The sequence below is a fragment of the Macaca nemestrina genome, chromosome 16, assembly GCF_043159975.1.
Source record: "Macaca nemestrina isolate mMacNem1 chromosome 16, mMacNem.hap1, whole genome shotgun sequence".
NCBI lineage: Eukaryota > Metazoa > Chordata > Mammalia > Primates > Cercopithecidae > Macaca > Macaca nemestrina.
This window is the reverse complement of record NC_092140.1, coordinates 33,187,835-33,211,919: the sequence shown is the minus strand read 5'-3', so window position 1 is coordinate 33,211,919 and position 24,085 is coordinate 33,187,835. Positions and strand designations below refer to the sequence as shown.

General features: G+C 39.1%; 1 long non-coding RNA gene and 1 pseudogene across 1 annotated transcript in view; one reads left to right on the top strand and one right to left on the bottom strand.

Annotated features, from left to right (window-relative positions):
- LOC105481693 (uncharacterized) overlaps positions 1–24,085 on the top strand; it is a 722,106-nt gene that overhangs the window by 39,531 nt on the left and 658,490 nt on the right. The window lies entirely within an intron of this gene.
- LOC105481696 (large ribosomal subunit protein uL13 pseudogene) lies at positions 17,922–18,580 on the bottom strand (annotated as a pseudogene).

The window sequence follows — 24,085 nt, the reverse complement described above, 5'->3', positions numbered from 1 at the left end:
TCTTGATGGCATCTAGAATGGTGAATCCTTTCTATCAGGGTTTCGATTTACTTTGCCCAAATCTATCAGAAGAATCGCTATCTATGGCAGCTATGGCCTTACAAAATATATCTCTTAAATAATAAGATTTGACTGTCAAAATGACTTTTTGATCCATGGGCTGCAGAATGGATGTTTGTTGGAGACTGAAAGAACGAGAGTCATGACCAACTCAGTATACCACTGGAGGCTATATGAGTAAATAGCAAACTGTTCTCATGAAAGCAGGTTGTTGGTAAACTGACAAACTGCATCTGCTACCCAGAAGGAAGGCTGAGGGCCAGTCACACCTCAAACACAAGTGTTTCTTGTGATTAGGCACATCTGAAGCCTGTTAGCCATAATGTGAACCTGTGATCAATTAAGCAGCTGATCAATTGTTAACTCGTCCTCCCTGCTCTTTCTACCCAATAAATACGAAGGGATGTAGAAGCTCAGGAAGGCTGCCTTTGCTCACTAGGAGTAGCGAGCCGTTTTCTTTCCCTGGTCCTTTTCTTTAAAAACAGTTTCTTTTAAATTTTCATTTCTGTGTTCGTCCTTCGTTCAGTCCCATGGCAAACCGTGGCAAACTGTGGTAAGTGGCACCTGAACAGAGACTATGGGGACAGATAAGGACAGATGAAGATTAGTAGAGACTAGCAGAGAATTGCAGGGGCAGATAGGGACAAACAGGGACAGATAGGGTCTTATAGGGACATGAACGAAGAAGGTCTGCTGGAGCAGAAGTAAAACCAGATGAACCAGAAACACTGTAACAAGTCTGTCGGCAGCAATATAAGGTCAGTGCTCTAAAGAGGTACAGAGAACAGGAAGTTTTATGAATCAGGGTAACATGGGGAATAATTTGGCTATTTCTTTTCTCTTGTTTGTTTGGAGTTTGGTTTGTACTGTCTTTTTGTCATTATTTCGGGGTTTGAGATAATTTTTTGCCGCACCTACAGCACCTGTCAAGGGTGGTGAACAGGAGAGGGAGGATGAAAATTGGCTTGTACTGTCTTATTTTGTGGCTACAGAAAGGTTAACTTGACTTTTGAGAGTGCAAACATGGATTGTAAACATGCACTGGTACCTGTGAGATGTACAAAAAACCTGTGAGGTTTTCTCAGAGCTTGTCAAGATGTGAGAAGTGAGCTTCATTACTCTACAATGTTGGCTCAAACAATGGCTAATTTGGTAGTTGATAGATCTAAAAGGGGCCAAGGGTCAAGCATTAAAGTGGGAAAATGTTAAAAGTATAGCAAAATTGGACATTTTTAAGAGTGCCATCAGACCTCTGGGCAGAAGGGATCTTATAACACAGTTCCCCTCCAAACAGAAAAAAATGCCAGGACTTTGCCCTCGTTGCAATAAAGGAAATCACTGGGCTAATCAATGCCACTCAAAATTTCGTCAAAATGGCACCCCCCTGTCGGTAAACAAGAAGGCAGCCTGGACTGGGGCACCTCAAACAATGAGGGCACTCCTCGTCCAGGCCACAGCTCCGTTTCAGGGGTGGGTTTCTGCAGGCACATCGATTCTCCCTCTCCCCAGGAACAACTGGAAGCACAGGATCGCATCTCCCAGTCAGAGAACGGGTTACGTTAATTGGAGGAAACAAACTCACTCAGATTCCCGCTGGTGTTTGGGAACCTTTGCCAACAGGATACATGGGATTAATTTTGGGTAAAAGTCATCTTACAGGGCATTACTGCAGTCCCAGGAGTTGTTGATTTTGATTGTGAAGGAGAAAGGTGGTCGTGGTGTCACAAGATCTTTAGGTTTTTGAACCAGGGAGAATATATTGCTCCACCGTTGCTTATTTCCTGTAAATTGCACCCTTCTCCACAAAAGGAGAAACAAGAGAATCAGGGATTTGGAAGTACAACTACACAGGAAATTTATCTATCACAACCCATAGCATCTAGTAGACCCACTTGTGCAGTGCAAATTGAAGAAAAGTTTTGTGGGCTTATGGATACAGAAGCAAGAGGCTGATCTCTCATGTTAATAGATCTTGAGGGTTTTTTTTTTGTTTTTTGTTTGTGGTTTTTTTTTTTTTTTTTTGGCCATACTGTTGCACGAGAAAGATAAGCCTAGATTTGTTTTGTTTTCTCTGTGCTTTCTGTTAATCAGAAAGAGCCTGCCTCTCGTTATCAATGGAAAGTTTTACCCCGCGGTAGTTAACCAAAGAGGAAGAAGCTGAGTTGCAGCTTGTGGAGCAGATGCATTAGCAACAGCATGCCTCCGCCTACAGCCACAAAAGCCTTTGCCTTTGTTTCAATTAATTTGTTAACACGGGGACGAGGGTACGCTTGTGTTTTTGCAGGAGATGAACAAACTCTGTGGGTGCCCTCAGGGTATGCACTACCATGGAATGGGAGACTGGAGGGACCCATGAATCCTAACTGTGGGCCTGATTCCCCTAGTACGAGCCGAATGCAAAGACAGAAAGAACCAGCAATTGAAGGCTGCACATTTTGCAATTGCCTTTCTCAATTAATTCAAAAACACAAAGGGAGAGATGTTGGAGACCGAAAGAATGAGGGTTGTGACCAACTCAGTATACCACTGGAAGCTGTATGAGTAAACAGCAAACTGTTCTCAGAGGTTGGCAAACTGACAGTGTCTGCCACCCAGAAGGAATGCTAAGGGTGGTCACGCCCCAAGCACAAGTGTTTCTTGTGATTAGGGACATTTGAAGCCTGTTAGCAATAATGTGAACCTGTGATCAATTAAGCAGCTGACCAATCGTTACCTCCTCCTCCCTGGTCTTTCTACCCAATACAAAGGGCTGTAGAAGCTCAAGGGGGCTGCCTTTGCTCCCTGGAAGCAGGGAGCCTTCTTCCCCTGTTCCCTTTCTTTAAAACCGGTTAAGTTTTCATTTCTGCTTTTGTCCGCCTTTGTTCAGTCCCGAGGTAACCGTGGCAAACCGCAGCAGATGTTGTGTTAGGTATGAAAATAACTATCTCCTTGTACATATTCATCGGAATTCTTGGGCGACCAGATACACTGTTCATGAGCTGTAATATTTCGAAAAGAATCTTTTTTTTTTTGAGCAGTAAGTGTCAATATTTGGCCCACACTATTCACTAAACCATGCTGTAAACACATGTTCTGTCATCCAGGCTTTATTATCTCATTTATAGAGCATAGGTGGAATAGATTCAGCATAGTTCTAAAGCGCTATGAAATTTTCAGAATGGTAAACAAGCATTGGCTTCAGTTTAGTCACCAGCTGCATTAGTCCCTAACAAGGGAATCAGCCTGTGCTTTGAAACTTTGAAGCCAGACATTGACTTCCCCTCTCTAGTGATATAAATCCTAGATGGCATCATCTTCCACTGTAAGGCTGTTTAACCTACATATAAATTCTGTTTTTTAATGTAGTTACCTTCATCAATTACCTTAGCTCCATCTTCTGGATAACTTGCTGTAGCTTCTACATCAACGTTTGCTGCTCCACCTAGCACTTTTATGTTACGGAGATGGTTTCTTTTCTTAAACCTCATGAACCAACCTCTGCTAGCTTCCAACTTTTCTTCTGCAGCATTCTCACACTTCTCACCTTTAAGAAATTGAAGTGAGTTAGGGCCTTGCTCTGGATTAGGCTTTGGCATAAGGGAATGTTGTGGCTGCTTTGATTTTCCATCCAGATCACTAAAGCTTTCTTCATATCAACGATATGGCTATTTACTTTCTTATTCATGTGTTCACTGGAGTAGTAGTTTTAGTTTCCTTCAATAACTTTTCCTTTGCATTCACAACTTGGCTAAGTGGTTGTTGCAAAGGTTTAGTTTTTGGCCTATTCCTGCTTTTGACATACCTTCCTCAATAAGCTTAATTACTAGTAGCTTTTAACTTTAAATGAGAGATGTGAAACTCTTTTTTTCACTTGAACACTTAAAGGGCATTGCCAGCTTATTAATTGGCCTAATTTTAATATGACTGTTTCTTAGGGAGCAATGAGGCTAGTCAGCACAGCAGCCAGAACACGCATCATATTTATGGTAAGTTTGCTGTCTTCTCTTAATTTTCCAAAAATTTTTTTAAAATTTAAGTTTTTATAAAACTTTTATTTTAGGTTTAGGGTACATGTGAAGGTTTGTTACACAGGTGAACTCATGTCACAGGGATTTGTTGTATAGATTATTTCATCACCCAGGTATTATGCCCAGCACCCAATAGTTATCTTTTCTGTTCTTCTCCCTCCTCCCACCCTCCACTCTCAAGTAGACCCCGGTATCTGTTGTTCTCTTCTTTGTATTCATGAGTTCTCATCATTTAGCTCCCACTTATAAGTGAGAACATGCGATATTTGATTTTCTGCTCCTTTATTAGTTTGCTAAGGATAATAGCCTCCAGCTCCATTCATGTTTGTGCAAAAGACATGATCTCGTCCTTTTCTGTGGCTGCATAATCTGTGGTGCATATGTACCACATTTTGTTTATCCAATCTGCCATTGATGGGCATTTAGATTGATTCCATGTCTTTGCTGTTGCAAATAGTGCTGCAATGAACACACACATGCAAATGCCTTTATGGTAGAATGATTTATATTCCTCTGGGTATATACCCTGTAATGGGATTGCTGCGTTGAATGATAGTTCTGCTTTTAGTTTTTTGAGGAATCACCATACTGCTTTCCACAATGGTTGAACTAATTTACACTCCCATCAACAGCGTATAAGTGTTCTCTTTTCTTTGCCACCTCACCAGCATCTGCTTTTTTTTTTTTTTTTTGACTTTTTAATAATAGCCATTCTGACTGGTGTGAGATGGTATCTTATTGTGGTTTTGATTTGCATTTCTCTAATGATCAGTGATATTGAGCTTTTTTTTCCATATGCTTGTCAGCTGCATGTATGCCTTCTTTTGAAAAGTGTTCATGTTCTTGACCCACTTTTTAATGGGGTTTGTTTTTCTCTTGTAAATTTGTTTACATTCATTAGAGGTGCTGGATATTAGACCTTTGTCAGATGCATAGTTTGCAAAAATTTTCTCCCATTCTGTAGGTTGCTATTTACTCTGTTGATAATTTCTTTTGCTGTGCAGAAGCTAAGTTTAATTAGATCCCATTTGTCAATTTTTGTTCTTATTGCTATTGCTTTTGGTGTCTTTGTCATGAAATCTTTGCCTGTTGCTATGTTCAGAATGGTATTGCCTAGATTGTCTTCCAGGATTTTTGTACATTTAGGTTTTACATTTAAGTCTTTATCGTTGAGTTGATTTTTCTATATAGTGTAAGGTGGGGTCCAGCTTCAAACTTCTGCATATGGCTAGCCAGTTATCCCAGCACCATTGGTTAAATAGGGAGTCTTTTCCTTATTGCTTGTTTTTGTGAACTTTGTTGAAGATCAAATGGTCGTAGGCATGTGGCTTTATTTCTGGGCTCTCTATTCTGTTCCATTGGTCTGTTTTTGTAATAACAGTATGCTGTTTTGATTACTATAGTACTGTAGTTTAGTTTGAAGTTAAGCAATGTGGTGCCTCCTCTTTTGTTCTTTTTGCATAGGATTGCCTTGGCTATCTGGGCTCTTTTTTGTTCCAGATGAATTTTAAAATAGTTTTTTCTAGTTCCATGAAGAATGTCATTGGTAATTTGATAGGAATAGCATTGAAAATACGTTCATTACTTCGGGCAGGATGGCTGTTTTAATGATACTGATTTTTCCTATCCATGAGCATGGGATGATTTTTTCCTTTGTTTCTTTGATTTCTTTAAGGAGTGTTTAATTCTTATTATAGAGCTCTTTCACCTCCCTGTTTAGTGGTAGCCTTAGGTATTTTATTCTTTTTGTGGCAGTTGTGAATGGAATTGCCTTCCTGATTTGAGTCTTGGTTTGGCTGTAGTAGGAATACCAGTGATTTTTGTATATTAATTTTGTGTCCTGAAACTTTGTTGAAGTTGTTTACCAGCTAGCTGAAGGAGCTTTTGGGCCAAGAGTATGGGGTTTTCTAGATACAGAATCATGTCATCTGCAAACAGAGATAGTTTGACTTCTCTCCCTATTTGGATGCCTTTTCTTTCTGTTGCATGATGGCTCTGGCTAGAATTTCTAATACTATGCTAAATAGAAGAGTAAGAGAGGGCATCCTTTTCTTGTGTCGGTTTTCAAGGAAAATGTTTCTAGCTTTTGCCCTTTCAGTATAAAGCTGGCTGTGCGTTTGTTATAGATGGCTGTTCTTATTTTGATGTATACTCCTTCAATACTTAGTTTGTTGAGAATTTTTAACATAGTGTTCAATTTTATTGAAAACCTTTTCTGTGTCTTTTGAGATAATCATGATTTTTGTCTTTAGTTTTGCTTATGTGATGAATCACATGTGTTGATTTGCATATATTAAACCAATATTGCATCCCAGGGATGAAGTCTACTTGATCATGGTGGATTAACTTTTTGATGTGCTGTTGGATTTTGGTTGCGGGCATTTTTTTTTTTTTTTTTTTTTTTTGAGGAGTTTTGCATTGATGTTCACCAAAGATATTGGCCTAAAGTTTTCTTTTTTTGTTGTCTCTTCTAGGTTTCAGTACTAGGATGATGCTGGGCACTTAGAATGAGTTGGGGAGAAGTCCCTTCTCAATTATTCAGAATAGTTTTAGTAGGAATTATACCATCTCTTTGTGCATCCAGTAGAATTTGGCTATGAATTTATCAGGTCCTGGGCTTTTTTTTTTTTTTTTTTTTTTTTTGGTTGGTAGGCTATTTATTACTAATTCCATTTTGGAGCTTGTTATTGGTCTGTTTAGGGAATAAATTTCTTTCTGGTTCCCTGAGAGGGTGTATGTGTCTAGGAATTTATCCATCTCTTCTAGGGTTTCTAGTTTATGTGCATAGAGGTGTTTGTAGTAGTTTCTGATGGTTATTTTTATTTCTGTGGGGTCAGTGGTAACATTCCCTTTAACATTTCTAATTGTTTATTTGAATCTTTTCTTTATTAATCTAGTTAGTGGCCTATCTTAATTTTTTCAAAAAACCAACTGATGGATTTGTTCTTTCAAATGGTTTTTAGCATCCCAATTTCCTTCAGTTCAGCTCTGATTTTGGTTATTTCTTGTCTTCTGCTAGTTTTGGGGTTGATTTGCTCTTGCTTCTCGAATTCTTTGTTTTGATGTTAGGTTGTTAATTTGTGGTCTTTCTAACTTTTAGTACTATGAATTTCCCTCTTAACACTGCCTTAGCTGTGTCCCAGAGATTCTGGTATGTTGTATCTTTGTTCTTATTCATTTCAAATAACTTCTTGAATTCTGCCTTAATTTCATCATTTACCTAAAAGTCATTCAGGAGCATGTTGTTTAATTTCCATGTAATTGCATGGTTTTGAGCAATTTTCATAGTCTCTTACATTTTTATTGTGCTGTGGTCTGAGAGTGCATTTGATATGATTTTGGTTATTTTACATTTGTTGAGAATTGTTTTATGTACAATTATGTGGTTGGTTTTAGGGCATGTGGCAATGAGAAGAATGTATATTCTGTTGTTTTGAGGTGGGGAATTCTGTAGAAATCTGTTGGATCCATTTGGTCTAATGTTGAGTTCAAATCCTGAATATCTTTATTAATTTTCTGCCTTGATCTAATACTGTCAGTGGAGTGTTGAGGTCTTCCACTATTATTGTGTGGTAGTCTGTCTCTTTGTAGGTCTCTAGGAACTTGCTTTATGAATCTGGGCACTCCTGTGTTTCATGCATAGATATTTAGGACAGTTAGGTCTTCTTGTTGATTACATAATCATTATGTAATGTCTTTTTTTGTCTTTTTTGACCTTTGCTAGTTTAAAGTCTGTTTTGTCTGAAATTAGGATTGCATCCCCTGCTTATTTTCTGTTTTCCATTTGCTTGATAGATTTTCTTCCATTTTTTTGAGCCTATGGGTGTCATTACGTGTTATATGGGCCTCTTGAAGACAGCATACCATTGAGTCTTGCTTTTTAATTTTTATTTTTTTGAGATGGAGTTTTGTTCTTTTTGCCCAGGCAGGAGTGCAATGGTGCATTCTCAGCTCACTGCAACCTCCACCTCCCAGGTTCAAGCAGTTCTCCTGCCTCAGCCTCCCGAGTAGCTGGGATTACAGGCACCTGTCACCATGCCTGGCTACTTTTGTACTTTCAATAGAGACAGGGTTTCACCATATTGACCAGACTGGTCTTGAACTCCTGACCTCAGGCAATCCACCCACCTTGGTCTCCCAAAGTGCTGGGATTACGGATGTGAGCCACCATGCCCAGCCGGGTCTTGCCTTTTTACAGAGCTTGCCATTCTATGCCTCTTAAGTGGAGCCTTTAGCCCGTTTACATTCAAGGTTAGTCTTAATATGTGTGGATTTGATCCTGTCATTGTGTTATTAGCTGGTTATTATTCTGGCTTGTTTGTGTGGTTGCTTTATAGTATCACTAGTCTGTGTATTTAAGTGTGTTTTTTTATTAGCTGGTAGCAGTTTTTCCTTTCTATACATAGTGCTTCTTTCAAGATCTCCTGTAAGGCAGGTCTGGTAGTAACAAACTCCCTCAACATTTACTAATCTGAAAAGAATCTTATTTCTCCTTTAAAAAGGTTTTTGGCTGAATATGAAAATCTTGGGTAAAGGTTTTTTTTTAAGAATGTTGAATATAGATCACTAATCTCTTCTGGCTTGTAGGGTTTCAGCTGAGAGGTCAGCGGTGAGCTTGATTGGAGTTCCCTTTGTAGGTCACCTGCCTGTTCTCTCTAGCTGCCTTTAACATTCTTTCATTTCAACCTCGGAAAATCTGATGATTATATGTCTTGGGGATAATCTTCTTGTATAGAATTTTGTAGGAGTCCTCTGTCTCCAGAATTTGACTGCTGTCCTCTAGCAAGTTTCGGGAAGTTTTCTTGGACCATATCCTGAAATAAGTTTTTCAATTTGTTTGCTTTCTCCCCCTCCCTTTCAGGGATTTCAATGCTTCATAGATTTGGCCTCTTTATATAATCCTATATTTCTTAGGTTTTGTTCATTCTCTTATTTTTTCTTTATTTTTCTTCTTTTTTATTTTGACTCTCTTACTTCACAGAGCCAGTCTTCAAGTTCTGAGATTCGTTCCTCAGTTTGGTTTATTGTTAATACTTGTGATTGCATGGAAATTCTTGTGTTATTCAGCTCTGCCAGATTCATTAGGTTCTTTATTATGCTGGCTATTTTATCCTTTAGCTCCTGTATTATTTTATTGTGGTTCTTAGTTTCCCTGGATTGGATTTTGCCATTCTCCTGAATCTCAATGATCTTCCTTCCTATCTACATTCTGAATTTTATTTTTGTCTTTCCAGCCAGCTCAGCCTGGTTAAGAACTCTTGTTGGAGAACTGGTGTGGTCATTTTGAGGAGATACAACACTCTGGCCATTTGAGCTTCCAAAGTTCTTGCATTGGTTCTTTCTTATCTCTACCTGTGGGTGTTCCTTTAACTGTAGGGTAGATTGAGTACAGTCCATAGACTTGTTTTCTAGATATTTTCACTGGGCCAAGGTTTTGTGTAGGGTGTTTATTTGAAGCTGACTTCTCGTCTCTGGTTTGAGAGAGGGGCATGTTAGTGAGGTATTTTTGGTGCTGACACTTTGGGGTGTGATCTAGTAGGTGTTATTTAGGTGTATTTGTCAGTTGTAGACTGTTGCCCCAGTTGTGTGGCCCCTCCCTGTTTCCTCAGAGTTGCAGCCATGTTCCCTCCAAATGCTCTGAAAGTATAGGTTCCCCTCCTCTTTGAGTGCTGGCTGTAGATAATGGCTGGGCACTCCTGGGCTGCCCACTGCAGCTCAGGGGTGATCTTAGTGTTGCTTTTTTTTTTTTTTCTTTTTCTCTTTCCTCAACTTGGAGGCAGCAGAAGGGACCTTAATAGTGGTTTGTGGCCAAGGCTGCTTTGCTTGTCTCCCGCGGGCTCCACCTGGGAGAGATGCAGATCAGCAATCACTCAATGCAATCAGCTCAGAATGGGCCCACATTTGGGGTTCCCTGTCTGGTGACAAGCAGCAGGGGTGGGTGAGATCTGTGGGAGACAAGCTGGCCTCCTGTCCTTGGGTCGACTGCAGCTTGTTAGAGGTGTGGATAAGGCACTTAGGGTCTTTGCTCCTTCATTAGTCCAAGGGTAGCAAGTGCAATTCCACTGCAGAGGCAGTGACAGAGCCATTTAGTTTCCCCTGGGAGATCTGCCCAGGGAGTTGCAGAGCTGCTGCTGGCTCAGTAGCCCTGACAGGGAGTGGTTAGAGGGCCTGCCCAGTGAGGAGATATGAGAACAGACACCCATGTAACAGTCTGGCCACTTTTCCATAGGGCTCTGTGGTATGCTTGGGCTTGCTCCAGTCCTTGGTCACCTCAAATTTTCTAGTACCTGGAGGTATCAACAGTGAATGCCGCAAAACAACCAAGATGGTAGCCTGCTCTTTTCTCTGGGAGCTTGATTCCAGGGAGATACAGACTTGTTGCTGGCCCAAACACACCTGTGGGAGGTGGCTGGAGACTAACTTGGCTGGAGACTAACCAGTGAGGAGGAAAGGGACCAGGGACATGTTTTAAAAAGTAGTCTGGCCATGTTTTAGTACAGTAGCTGTGTTGTGCTAGGGGACTGCTTCAGCCCCTGGTTGGCTTGGACTCTCCAAAGTTGGGAGGCTGAAATGGCTAAATCACCCAAACAGCAAAGATGGTAGCCCACCTGTTCCTCTGGGACCTTCATCCCAAGGAGGTTTCAAATCTGTCAGTCAGAAAATACCAGCAGCGGTGGCTGGAGACCCTGCTTGGAGGTCTTGCACAGTGATTAGAAATGGGATTTGGGACTCGCTTAAAGTCTGGCCACATGTTTCTAGCGTGGCCACAGCTATGCTGTGCTGCAGGACTGCTTCTGCCCCACCTCAGCTTGTACTCCATCTCCAAAATCCAATGGCTCAACAGTTGAAATGGCCAAGTTGTTCTACAGCAAAGATGGTGGTCTGCCCCTTCCCCTGGGAGCTCTGTCTCAGGGACGTGCAACACCACCTGGTGGCTGGTCGGAATTCCAAGCCAGTGGGTCTTATCTTGTGAGGTGCCATGGAAGTGAGGCCTGCAGACCGTGGCTGCTCAGGACCCTGGGTTCAGCCACTTTCATGTGCCTGAGCAGCTGCTCTGCTGAGACTCCATGTAGCTCTGTGTGTCAGACTGAAGGCCTTGGTAGAATGGGTTCATTAGGGGGTTTCCTGACCCAACGGTTGCAATATGTGTGGGAGAAGCGTGGGCTCCTCGGTTCGCACATTCACTCACTGCTTCCCTGGGTGGGGTGTGGGGTTGCAGGAGGTTCCCCTGGTTCTGTGACTCCTGGGTGGGCTGTCATCCTGCCTTGCTTTTCTCTATTCTTCATGGGTCAAATTATTTCCTTGATTAGTCCCAATGGGTATACCTGGGACTAATCTTCATCACCTCCTGTGTTTGCTGTCTTAGGAGTGCAATTAGTGGTGCTCCAAAACAGTTACAATAATAACATCAAAAATCACTGATCATAGATCTCCATAAGACATAATAATAATGAAAAGGTTTGAAATGTTGCGAGAATTACCAAAATGGGACAGACATAAGTGAGCACAGCTGTTGGAAAAATGGTGCTGATAGATTGCCTTCACACAGGGTTGTCACAAACTTTCAATTTGTGACAACTTGCAATTTCATTTCTTGACCCACACTTCACACATTTAAAATTGGAAACAGATTTTTAACTTTTTAAAAAAATATTTCTTGTGTAACATTTGAAAAAGGTATGGAAAAGCACAAGGACAGAAGTGAAAGTACAACTAATCTCATCACCCAGTCTCTTTAATTTTACCTTTCTCCTAGTGGCTATATATTTTTTTCTGACTATAGGAGAAATACATATTCATGATAAAGTTTTCAAATAATAAAAAAAGTATGAGGAATAGAATAAAATTGACATAACTCCATTATCTTTAAATAACTACTGAAAATGAGTGCAATTTGTTTCAGTCTTTAAATGATTTTTGTTTGTTTGTTTTTTTTTTTTTTGAGATAGTCTCAGTTGCCCAGGCTGTAGTGCAGTGGTGTGACCTTGGCTCACTGCAACCTCCACCTCCCAGGTTCAAGTGATTTTCCAGCCTCAGCCTCCTGAGTAGCTGGGACCTGGGACTTATAGGCCTGTACCACCACACCTAGCTAATTTTTGTATATTTAGTAGAGGTGGGGTTTCACCATGTTGGCCAGGCTGGTCTTGAGCTCCTGACCTCAAGGGATCCACCTGCCTCAGCCTCCCAAAGTGCTGGGATTATAAGCATGAGCCACCACACCCAGCCTTGTTCCAGTGTTTTTTACTTACTTGGTCATGCAGTATATATGACCATATGTACGTATTTTTAAATAATCTTTTTATTTTAAGGTAATTGTAGAATCACATTCAGTGTTAAGAAATAATACAAAGAGATACCATGTACCATTTATTTGATTTTTCTTCAGTAGTGTGTATAACTGTAATGGAATATCACAACCAGGTAATGACGTTAATGAAGTGATACAGAATATTTCTATCACCACAAGGATCTGTCATGTTGCCCTTTTATAACCCCCTTCACTTCTTCCACCTTCTATTTTCCCTTAAGTTATAGAAACCAATAACTTCTTTCATTTATATACTTTAGTCATTTCAAGAATGTTATATAAATATAATCCATCTCTTTTAGGATTGACTTTTCACGCAGGATAATTCTCTAGAGACTTAGCTAAGTCTATGTTTATTAATAATTTGTTCTCTTTGTGCTCAGCAATACACAACATTACTATATCACAATTTGTTTTACCATTAAAAGACATCTATGTTCAACTTCTGAAATAAATATGAATAAAGCTGCAGTAAATATTCATGTGTAGTTTTCTTTTTTTCTTTTTTGTAAACACAAGTCTCCATTAAGTCCAGGGTAAATGCCCTGAATGAAATATCTGGGTCATATGATTGTTACACGTATAGTTTCAAAAGAAGCTGTGAAAATGTTTGGCAGAAGGGTTGTACCATTTTAAATTTTCACCAGCTATTTATGAGAAACTCAGTTTCTTTCCATCTTTGCTACCATTTGATGTTATCACTAGTTTGTGTTCTGGCCATTCTGATTAAGTGTCTCACTGGCCACTTGGATTAAGTATGTCACTGTGGCTCGAATGTGCATCTCCCTAAAGGCTCACAATGTTGAATATCTTTGCATATGTGTTTATTTTGCATATGTGTATTCACTTTAGTTAATCTGTTCATGTCTTTGCCCATTTTCTAATTGGATAGTTTGATATTGAACTACTGAGTTTTGAGAACTTTTTACCCATCCAGATACAAGTCCTTTGTCAGATATGTGGTTTGCAAGTGTTTCCTTCTAGTCTGTTGCTTGTATTTTCATCCTCTGAACAAGATTGTTCAGTTTTTAATTTTGATGATGTCAATTTTCCTTTAATGGATTATTCTTTGGTGTCAAGTCTAACAGCTCCTAGCCTAGCCCTAGAAACTTAAGAGTCTCTCCTGTTTTTTTCCCAATGGTTTCATAATTTTTTGTTTTATATTTCAGTTCATATTTCATTTTAAGTAAGTTTTTGTATAAGGTATGAAGTTTAGGTCAAATTCTATAGTTTTCACCTATCAATATCCAATTTTTCCAGGTTCATTTGTTGAAGAGACTGTGTATCTAAATTTTTTTTTTTTTGCACTTTGGTTAACAATTAATTGGGCATATTTATGTGTCTATTCTGGGATCTCTATTCCATTGATCTGTGTCTATACCTCCTCTAATAACATATCCTAATTACTACAGCTATAAATATGGTACACATAACACTGTGGAATACTATGCAAATCAGGTAGACTGATTCCTCCTCCTTTTTTTTTTTTTTTAAACTGTTCTAGCTATTATAGTTCCTTTACCATTTCATGAGCATTTTATAATTTTCTCTATATTTACAAAAATATTTTCTGGAATTTTGATAGAAATTATAAAACTTATAAAATTTTATAAAATTATAAAACTTCCAAATTGGAAGAATTTTCATCTTTACTGTCCTACAATCTATAAAGATGGTATGTCTCCATTTAGATCTTTCACCAGTGTTTTGTAGTTTACACCATACAAGTCCTGTCCATGATATGCCAGATTTACACGTAAATATTTCATCTTTTTAAGTGGTTGTAAATATTTTTTTCATTTTGGTTTCCATGTGTTCATTGCTAAGATGTAGAAGTGTTTTATTTTTCTAAGTTTATTTTCCATCCTGTAATCTTGCTAATTCTCTTATTCTATAATTAAAAAATATTTTCCTTATTTTTAAAAAATTTCTTTTTTTCTGTTTTCTTTTTTTTTTCGAGGGTGAGTCTTGCTCTGTTGCCCAGGTTTGAGTGCAGTGGCTCCATCACAGTTCACTGCAGCCTCTATTTCTCAGGATCAAACAATACTCCCACCTCAGCCTCTCAAGTAGCTGGTACTATAGCTCTGTGTCACTACACCTGGTTATTTTTTGTATTTTTTGTAGAGATTGGGTTTTGCCATCTTGCTCAAGCTGCTCTTGAATTCCTGGATTCAAGCAATCTACTTACCTCAGCCTCTCAAAGTGCTGGGATTATATGTGGAAACCACATATGCCCAATGCCCTCTGATTTTCTGCCTCGTCTGCAACTAGGGACAGTTTAAAAAATTATTTTCCAATCTATGTGTCTTATTTCCTTTTCACAGCTAGGATATTGACATTGATGAAGTTAAGATGCATAACTTTCTGATTATCACAGGATATTTTACCTTATCCTTTCGTAGTCACACCTCACTCCAGTATGTGGCTACAATTTCCAGTGTTATGTTAAATAAATTTGACGTCCTTGATCTTAGAAGTAAGCATTCAGTTTTTTACTCTTAAGTTTAGCATTCATAAAATAATAGCTTTCATTGTTAAAATATATACATTTACATTTGTTTTCAGTATAAGCTTTTAAGATCTGAGTTTAAAATATTACTGATTGAAAAAATAATTTTTAAGAAACATAGGCTAATTAAGGAATCCAGAAGGAAATTTGAATGACTATGAAAATACAGCAAGATAAAGACTTTTGTTGTATTTTTTGCATATGTTATTTAATAAGGTTTCCCTTTATTCTTATTTTCTGGAGAATATTTAGCCTAAATAGCATCAATTGATCATGCAGTTTTTCATCTTTTTAAGCCCTTGTTGCATCAATTGATATGATCATGCAGTTTTTCTTTAGCTTATTAATAGAATGGGTTCTGTTGATTAATTTTTTGAGTAGTAAACCAGCCTTGCATACCTGGAATAAACTCAACTTGCTCATGCAATATAATTTTTTAAACCATTGTTGAATTTTATCTGCTAACTGTTTTGATTTTTATACCGGGTCTTATTCTGTTACCCAGGTTGGAACTACAGGAATGCACCACCAGCCCCAGGCTTTTTTATTTATTTATGTATTTATTATTATTATTATTTTTAGTAGAGTTAGGGTTTTGCTATGTTACCTAGGCTAGTCTCAAACTCCTTGCCCTTGTCCTTACAAAGCACTGGGATTACAAGCATGAGCCACCATGCCTGGCCTATTTAACATTTTCATGAAACATTTTATGTTATATTCTTGAAATATGTTGATTTGTAGTTCTTTTTTTGTGCTGTCTTTGTCTGGTTTTGGCATAAGATTAATACTACATGATAGAATAAATTGAAATTGTCTTTATTTTCTGGAAGAGCTTATGCAGAATTTGTCTTAATTCTTCAAAGATTTGATAATTCTCCAGAACTACACCTGAACCTTGATGTGTATTTCTTGTGGAGTTTTAAAATTACAAATTCAAATTCCTTAATAGTTATAGGGCTATTCCAATTGTCTGTTTCACATTGGATAAAGTAAAATTGTTCGTGCTTTTCAAGGAATTGATCCATTTAAGTTGACAAATTTGTGTATAGAGACATTGATAGTATTAGTCATTTGATGTCTGCAAGGTCCGTAGTAATATCTCCAGTTTCATTCCTGGTATTATTTGTGTGTTATTTCGTTCTTATCTATTAGTCTTGCTAGAAGTTTCCTAATTTTATTAATTGTGTCACAGAATCAGTTTTCTTTTAATATTCTGTTTCTCATTTTTAAATTTTATTGATTTCTGCCTTTGTTTTATCTTCTTTATGATTGCTTTGACTTTACTTTGCCCTTTTTCTAGGTTCTTGAGGAAAGAGCTTAGATTATTTATTTGAGACTTTTTCCTGATATGAACATTTGTTACTATAAATGTCCCTCTCAACATTCTTTAGCTGTGTCCCAGAAATTTTAATATACTGTAGTTAAGTTTTCAGTTAGTTCAATGTATGTTTAGATTTCCTTTGTGACTTCCTCTTTTAACCATGTTATTTAGAAGTGTGACTTTTACTTTCCAAGTGTTTGTATGTTTGAGGATTTTTCTGTCTTATTTCTGTTATTGATTTCTAGTTTTATTCCACTGTGATCAGAGAACATACTCTACATCATCAAGCCTTTAAAACTTGTTGAAGCCTGTTTTTGGGCTAGAATATGGTCCATCTTGGTGTGTGTTACAACAAATCTTGAAAGGATGTCCATTCTGCTGTTGCTGGGTGGAATGTTCCATCAATGTTGAATAGCTCCTGTTGCTTGATGGTGTTTTTGAATTATTTTATATCCTTATACTGATTTTCTGTAGAGTCATTTTATTAACTGTTGAAAGAAGGGTGTTCAAAGGGAAATATAAATCATTCTACCAAAAAGACACATGGTAGAATGATTTATATTTTCATCCCATATGTTCATCACAGCATTATTCATAACAGCCAGGACATGGAATCAACCTAGATGTCCATCAGTGGTGGACTGGATCAAATATGGTACACATAACACCATGGAATACTATGCAGCCATTGCAAAAAAAATAAAAGAAATTATATCTTTTTCGCAACATGGATTCAGCAGGAGGCCATTATCCTAAGTGAATTAATGCAGCAACAGAAAACCAAATGCTGCATGTTCTTACTTATAAGTGGGAGCTAAACATTGAGTACACATGGACATGAGGAGCGGAACAGTAGACACCAGGGCCTACTTGAGAGAGGAGATTGGAAGGAGGGTAAAGATTGAAAAATTGTCTATAGAGTACTATACTTATTAGCTGGGTGACAATCTACACACCAAACCCTTTTGATATGCAGTTTACCTAGGTAACAAACCTGCACATGTACCTCATGATACTAAAAATTAAAGTTGAGAAAAGAAAAGAGGGGTGTTAAAATCCCTAACTATAGGCCGGGCGCGGTGGCTCAAGCCTGTAATCCCAGCACTTTGGGAGGCCGAGATGGGCGGATCACGAGGTCAGGAGATCGAGACCATCCTGGCTAACACGGTGAAACCCCGTCTCTACTAAAAAATACAAAAAACTAGCCGGGCGAGGTGGCGGGCGCCTGTAGTCCCAGCTACTTGGGAGGCTGAGGCAGGAGAATGGCGTAAACCCGGGAGGCCGAGCTTGCAGTGAGCTGAGATCCGGCCACTGCACTCCAGCTCGGGTGACAGAGCGAGACTCCGTCTCAAAAAAAAAAAAAAAAAAAAAAAAAAAAAAAAAAAAAAAATTCCCTAACTATAATTGTCAACTTATCTATTTTTTTATCTTATCGGTTTTTGCTTCAAATGCTTTGCAGCTCTGTTTGTTTTGGTGCATTCACATTTAGGATTGCTATGCCTCCTTGGTGTATTGAATATTTTTATCATTATGTAATGCCCTTCTCTGTCTCTGGTAATTTTCTTTGCTCTGAATTATATTTTAACTGACAATAATACACCTACGCCTGCTTCCTTTTAATTGATGTTTTATATGATATATCTTTTTAATACTTTTATTTTCAACCTACCTATATAATTATATTTGAAGTGGGTTTTTTATTTTATTTTATTTTATTTTTTGAGGAATTAACAGTCTTTATTGGGCTCAGACCAGGAGTCTGTGGGTCTTGAGGACCTGTGTGTATTTGTCAATTTTCTTCTCCACGTTCTTCTCGGCCTGTTTCCGCAGCCTCACGAGCTGCTGCTTCTTCCTGTAGTGGATCTTGTCTTTCTCTTTCCTCTTCTCCTCCAAGGTGGCTGTCACTGCCTGGTACTTCCAGCCAACCTCGTGAGCCAGGCGCCCCAGATAGGCAAACTTTCTTGTAGGCTTCAGACGCACGACCTTGAGGGCAGCAGGAACCACCATCCGCTTTTTCTTGTCGTAGGGCGGTGGGATGCCGTCAAACACCTTGAGGCGGTCCAGGGCGCCTCGCTTGGTCTTGTGAGGCAGCATGCCTCGCACGGTCCGCCAGAAGATGTGGCTGGGGGCCCGGAAGTGATAGGGGCCTCGGGAAGGGTTGGTGTTCATCCGCTTGCGGAGGAAAGCCAGGTACTTCAACTTGTTTCTGTAGAAATTGCCAGAAATGTTGATGCCTTCGCAGCGTACGACCACCACCTTCCGGCCCAGCAGTACCTGTTTAGCCACGATGGCCGCCAGGCGGCCCAGGAGATGGCCTCGACCATCGAGCACCAGGACCTGCACCTCCGCCATCTTCGGCAGCCGCCTGGGAAAGCTGAAGTGGGTTTTTAAAAACATGTAGCATATAGGTGAGTGTGTGTCTGTGTTTACTACTCTGCCAATCTGTTTATTAATTGGTGTATTTTGACTACATATATATTTTCATTATTTTACTTTAATCTACTTGTGTCTTTTTGTTTAAAATGCAAATTTTTTTCATCATTTCAACTTTTATTTTAGATCCAAGGGTACATGTGCAGGTTTGTTACCTGGGCATCTTGTGTGATCAAAATGCAAGTCCTACAGAAAGCATTGTGTTAGATCTATTTTTTGTCTAGTCTGACAATCTTTGCCTTTAATTGTACAGTTTGATTATTTACATTTAATGTACTTATGTGGCTGGATTTTGTTTTATTATCTTACTCTGATTTGTATTTCTGTCATCAATTTTTGTGTTCATTTTCCCCTCTTGCCTTCTTTTGAATACATTTTATTTAGCATTTTATTATATCATCTCTATTGACTTATTGGCTATTTTTTAAAAGTGGCTACTCTAAGGATTGCAATATAAAAATCTGGCTTACAATTGAATTTCAAGCAATATTATATGACTAGAAATAGAATTCTAGTTTGGTTATTTTCTTTAAAATACCTTAAATATTCCACTCTCTTCTTCCATGCACCGTTTTTTAACAATAAGCTCTTGTGATTCTTATCCTTGTTCCGTATAGAAGGGTGTCCCCCCAACTCCACACTGGCTCCTTTTAAGTTGTCTATTTGCTTTGGTATTCTCTAATTATGCCTATGCATGATTTTTTTAAAAAAATTTATTCTTGGTGTTCTCTGGCTGTTTGAATCTGTGGTTTGAAGTCTGTCATTCATTTTGGAAAATTCTCTGCCATTACTTCAAATATTTATTCTTCCCTATTCTATCTTTTCTCTCTGGTATTTTCATTATGCATATGTTATACCTTTTGAAATTTTCTAATGGTTCTTGACTGTTCAGCATTTTTTACTTTTATATTTTGCATTTCAGTTTGGGAAGTTTCTATATTGTCAGACTCAGACTCTTAAGCGGTTTTTAGTCTACTGATGAGCCCATCAAAGGCATTCCTCATTTATTGTACAGAATTTAAAAGAATTTCTGGTATTTCCTCATGATTATTAGAGTTTGTTTCTCTGCTTATGGTACTAATCTGTTCTTGCATATTGTCTCCTTATTTTTATTAGTTTTTTTTAAAATTTTTATTGAATATTGGCAAATTATAATGTATATATGTATAACCATAGTTATGTTTAATTGCTTTTCTAATCTCAACATCTGTATCATGTCTAAGTCTGGTTTTGAAGCTGACTTTGTTTCTTCAGACTGTGTGGGTTTCATTTTTCTTTGACTCGTAGCATGCCTTGTATTTCCTTGTTGAAAGCTGGATATCTGGTAGTGTGGCAAATTTTACTGAGGTAAATAAGTCTTTCGTATGAGGTTTTATGTTGATTTGGCTTAGAGTTAGACTGTGCTCATTGTTGTGGAGGTACATGCCATAGGCTTTCAGTTGCTCTAGTGTCCTTGTTTTTGTCTTCCCTGTTGACTTTGTGTTCCCCTAAGTACTCCTCCTCAGAATCTGTATTTGCAGCTCTTTCAGCTATGACCACTGTTATGATACTGGAACCCTGTTGATAATGGTGGCAAAGGGTTTTGGGGGAGGCATTCTGTAATTTTATTAAATCTCAGTCATTTAGCAGGCCTGTCTCCCTGGGCTGTAACTTCACTATTGTTTCTTTGCTTTATGACCCTCCTTTTCTCCATCTGGTAAGACAGGAAGGTTCCAGGGAGCTGGAGAGGGAGAAATGTCCTTCCCCCAGGTCAAATAAGGCTTTGGTAATGTATTTTTCACAGGAGAGTAAGCCTTTTAAAGGAGAATGCTCTCACTGTATCTCACAATTGTTACTCTTCCCCTTCTCTGAGCCACAAGACAATCTTTGAGAGCTCTTCACTGTGAGAACCTAGTGAAATTACTGGAGGTAAAAACCCATGACAGTGTGAGGGCCTCCCCTAACACCTTGGCTTCCCGGATTCTCTCACTCTCATACCAGTCCATATTCAGCCTCCAGCAATTTGTCAGAATTACTATTTAAGCATTCCTCCTATTTTAGGGCCCTCTTGGCCACTGCTTTAGATAGACAGATCTTAGCAGTGACTCTGGTGTTTCTTGTTTCTCCAGATTTTAGGGTGGCAGTTTTTCCTGTGACCTCAGTGTTTTGATGGGTCTGAAAAAAATCATTCATTTTTAGTTTGTTCAGGTTTTTCTATTGTCATAATGGCAGTGATTACTTCCAAGGTCTTTACATGTTGGACCTGACACCAGAAGTCTGCATCATTTTTGAAAGACATTTTGCTGGGTATAGAATTCAAGTTTGATGTGTTTTTCTTTCATAACTTTAAATGTGTTCTACTATTTTCTAGCTGCTATATTTTCCCATGAGAAATCATGCTTATCTTCATTTCCGTATATGTAGCAGGAGGTCTTGTTTGGTTATTTTTGCTTTGGGCTTTTAAGTTTTTCTCTTTAAGGTTTTGAGCAATTTGATTCTACTGAGCCTACTGTTCCTATTTTTGTTATTAATCTCTTCTTCCCTTGTCGCCTCCCCCTTGTCGCCTCCCCCTTGTCGCCTCCCCCTTGTCGCCTCCCCCTTGTCGCCTCCCCCTTGTCGCCTCCCCCTTGTCGCCTCCCCCTTGTCGCCTCCCCCTTGTCGCCTCCCCCTTGTCGCCTCCCCCTTGTCGCCTCCCCCTTGTCGCCTCCCCCTTGTCGCCTCCCCCTCTTTTGCCAGAGCACACAGAGGTAACCAGAACCTTTGACAAAGAAAAACAGATCCTAGCAGGTAGGCTGTGAACTGTTATAAGATGACAATCACACCAGTAGCCAGAACCACACTTATGAGCAGATTTCAGGGATGTCTTAGAATACAGCCTTAAATAGTTTTTAATGTGCACTTAGCTTTTTCTAAGCACATTAGCTGAAGTGTGATACATTAATTGCACTAGTAGTTTCTATGGCCTCTTGTATCCAAGCTCTTTTAATAGTGTTCTGATTCTGGGCTTGTCCACATGAATTTCTTTGGCCAATAGGATAATAGCAAACATGATTCAAGTAGAGGTTTGAGAAAGTGCTTGCATGATTCTACTTTTTTCCTTGGAAACCTAATATTGTTATGAAAACAAGCCTGTGTAGTTTGTTGGAGGATATGAGGCCATATGAAGCAGGAACATTTTTCCAGTGATTGCTAGTCTAGCTTACCTGACTTTTATGTCTTTAGGTGACTGAAAATCCATGCAGGAACCCAAATGAGAGCAGCTAAGTCCAATCTAGATTTTAAAAAAATCCAGCGGATATGTAGATTTATAAGAAGTTATAAATAGTTCTTATCTTAAGTCTAAGTTTTAGGATAGCTTGTTACACAGCAATAACTGCTACATGGATCAAAGTTCCAGAAACAGAGAAAGAGGGTTCCTTAGAGGCTTCTTAAGAATTTTTGTCCACTTCTCTACTTCCACAATTGGTTCACTTAAACTGTCAGGCAGATGAGATTTTTGGCTTTCATTCTTAATTTCAGACCCAAGTAGTTAGTGCTAGACAGACTCACACAAATTCAGCTGAATCTTTCTGAGAACAGAATAAAAAACACATTGGATAAAGAAATTATTCTGATTCTCATGGCCTGAAACATTGCGTGGGTACTTTCTTCACTAGGCTCAGTTTTAAGAAATATTAGTTACTTCATATTATGAATCTCAAGATTTTTTTCAGTTAAATGTGGAGGTAAGATGAAAACTTAATTAGGAGAACTGGCTTTATTTTTCTCTTAATTTTAAATGCCTAAGCTGTTGTTTAGCAAGGGATAACATCCATTGTGATATAAGGCTGAAGATGCCTGGTCACAAGAATTTGTGGATGCTATCTCAGAGAGAAACTATATTAAGTTTAGCACTGAGGTGAATGAAAACCAAGAGGTTTTGAGTGTGTTTTAAAGGGGGAAACAAGGTATCTCGAATAAAATCAGGAGACTGGAACTGTCTACTGTAAATTTCTATCTTTATAAGAAGCGGCATACACATTAGGATGCTCTACAGGAAAAACCAACCCCCAGTCTCAGTGGCTCTTAACACAACTGTATTAGTCTGTTTGTGTTACTATAGAGGAATACTTGAGACTGGGTAATTTATAAAGAAAAGTTTAATTTGCTCACAGTTTTGCAGTCTATATAGGAAGCATAGTGGCTTCTGCTTCTAGGGAGGCCTCAGGAAACATTCAGTCATGGCAGAAGGCAAAGGGGAAGCAGGCACATTCTACATGGCCAGAGCAGGAGGAAGAGAGAGTGAGGGGAGATGCTACACACTTTTAAACAACCAGATCTCTCCTGAGAACTCTATCATGAGAACAGCCCTAGGGGTAGAATGCTTAACCATTCGTGAGAAACCACCCCTATGATTCAGTCTCCTTCCACCAGGCCCCACGTCCAACACTGGGGAGTATGATCCAACATGAGATTTGGTAGGGGCACAGATCCAAATTGTATTACTCCACCCCTGACCCCTCCAAATCACATATCCTTCTCACATTGCAGAATCCAATCATGACTTCCCAACAGTACCCCAAAGTCTTAACTCATTCCAGCACTAACTTCAAAGTCCAAAATCCAGCATCTCATCCAGGCAAGGCTTGTCCCTTCTACCTATGAGCTCATAAAATCAGAAACAATTTAGTTACTCCCAAGATACAATGAGGGTACAAATACTCCTATTCCAAAGGGGATAAATTGGCCAAAAGAAAGGGGCTACATGCCCCGTACATGTCTGAAATCCAGCAGGGCAGTCATTAAACTTTAAAGCTCCAAAATGATCTTTGACTCTGTCCCACATCCAGGGCATACTGGTACAAGGGGTGGGCTCTAAGGCCTTTGGAAGCTCCACCGCTGCAGCTTTCCAGGGTTTAGCCCCCACGTCTGCCTTCAAGGGCTAGTGGTGAGCGCCTGCGACTTTTCCAGGAAAGGGTGCAAGCTGCTGGTGGATCCACTCTTCTGTTGTCTGAATGTATTAATCCATTTTCACTCAGCTACAAAGAACTACTTGAGACTGGGTAATTTATAAAGGAAAGAGGCTTAATTGACTCACAGTTCCACATGGCTTGGGAGACCTCAGGAAACTTATAATCATGGTGGAAGGCAAAGGGGGAGCAAGGCACATCTTTTTTTTTTTTTTTTTTTTTTAACTCTACTATACTTTAAGTTCAGAGATACATGTGCAGAACATGAAGGCTTGTTACATAGGCATTCATGTCCCATGATAGTTTGCTGTATCTACCGACCCATCTAGGTTTTAAGCCCCACATGCACTAGGTATTTGTCCTAATGCTCTCCCTCCCCTTGCCCCCCACCCCCTGACAGGCCCCTGTGTGTGATGTTCCCCGCCCTGTGACCCTGTGTTCTCATTGTTCAACTCCAACTTATGAGTCACAACATGCAGTGTTTGGTTTTCTGTTCCTGTGTTAGTTTGCTGAGAGTGA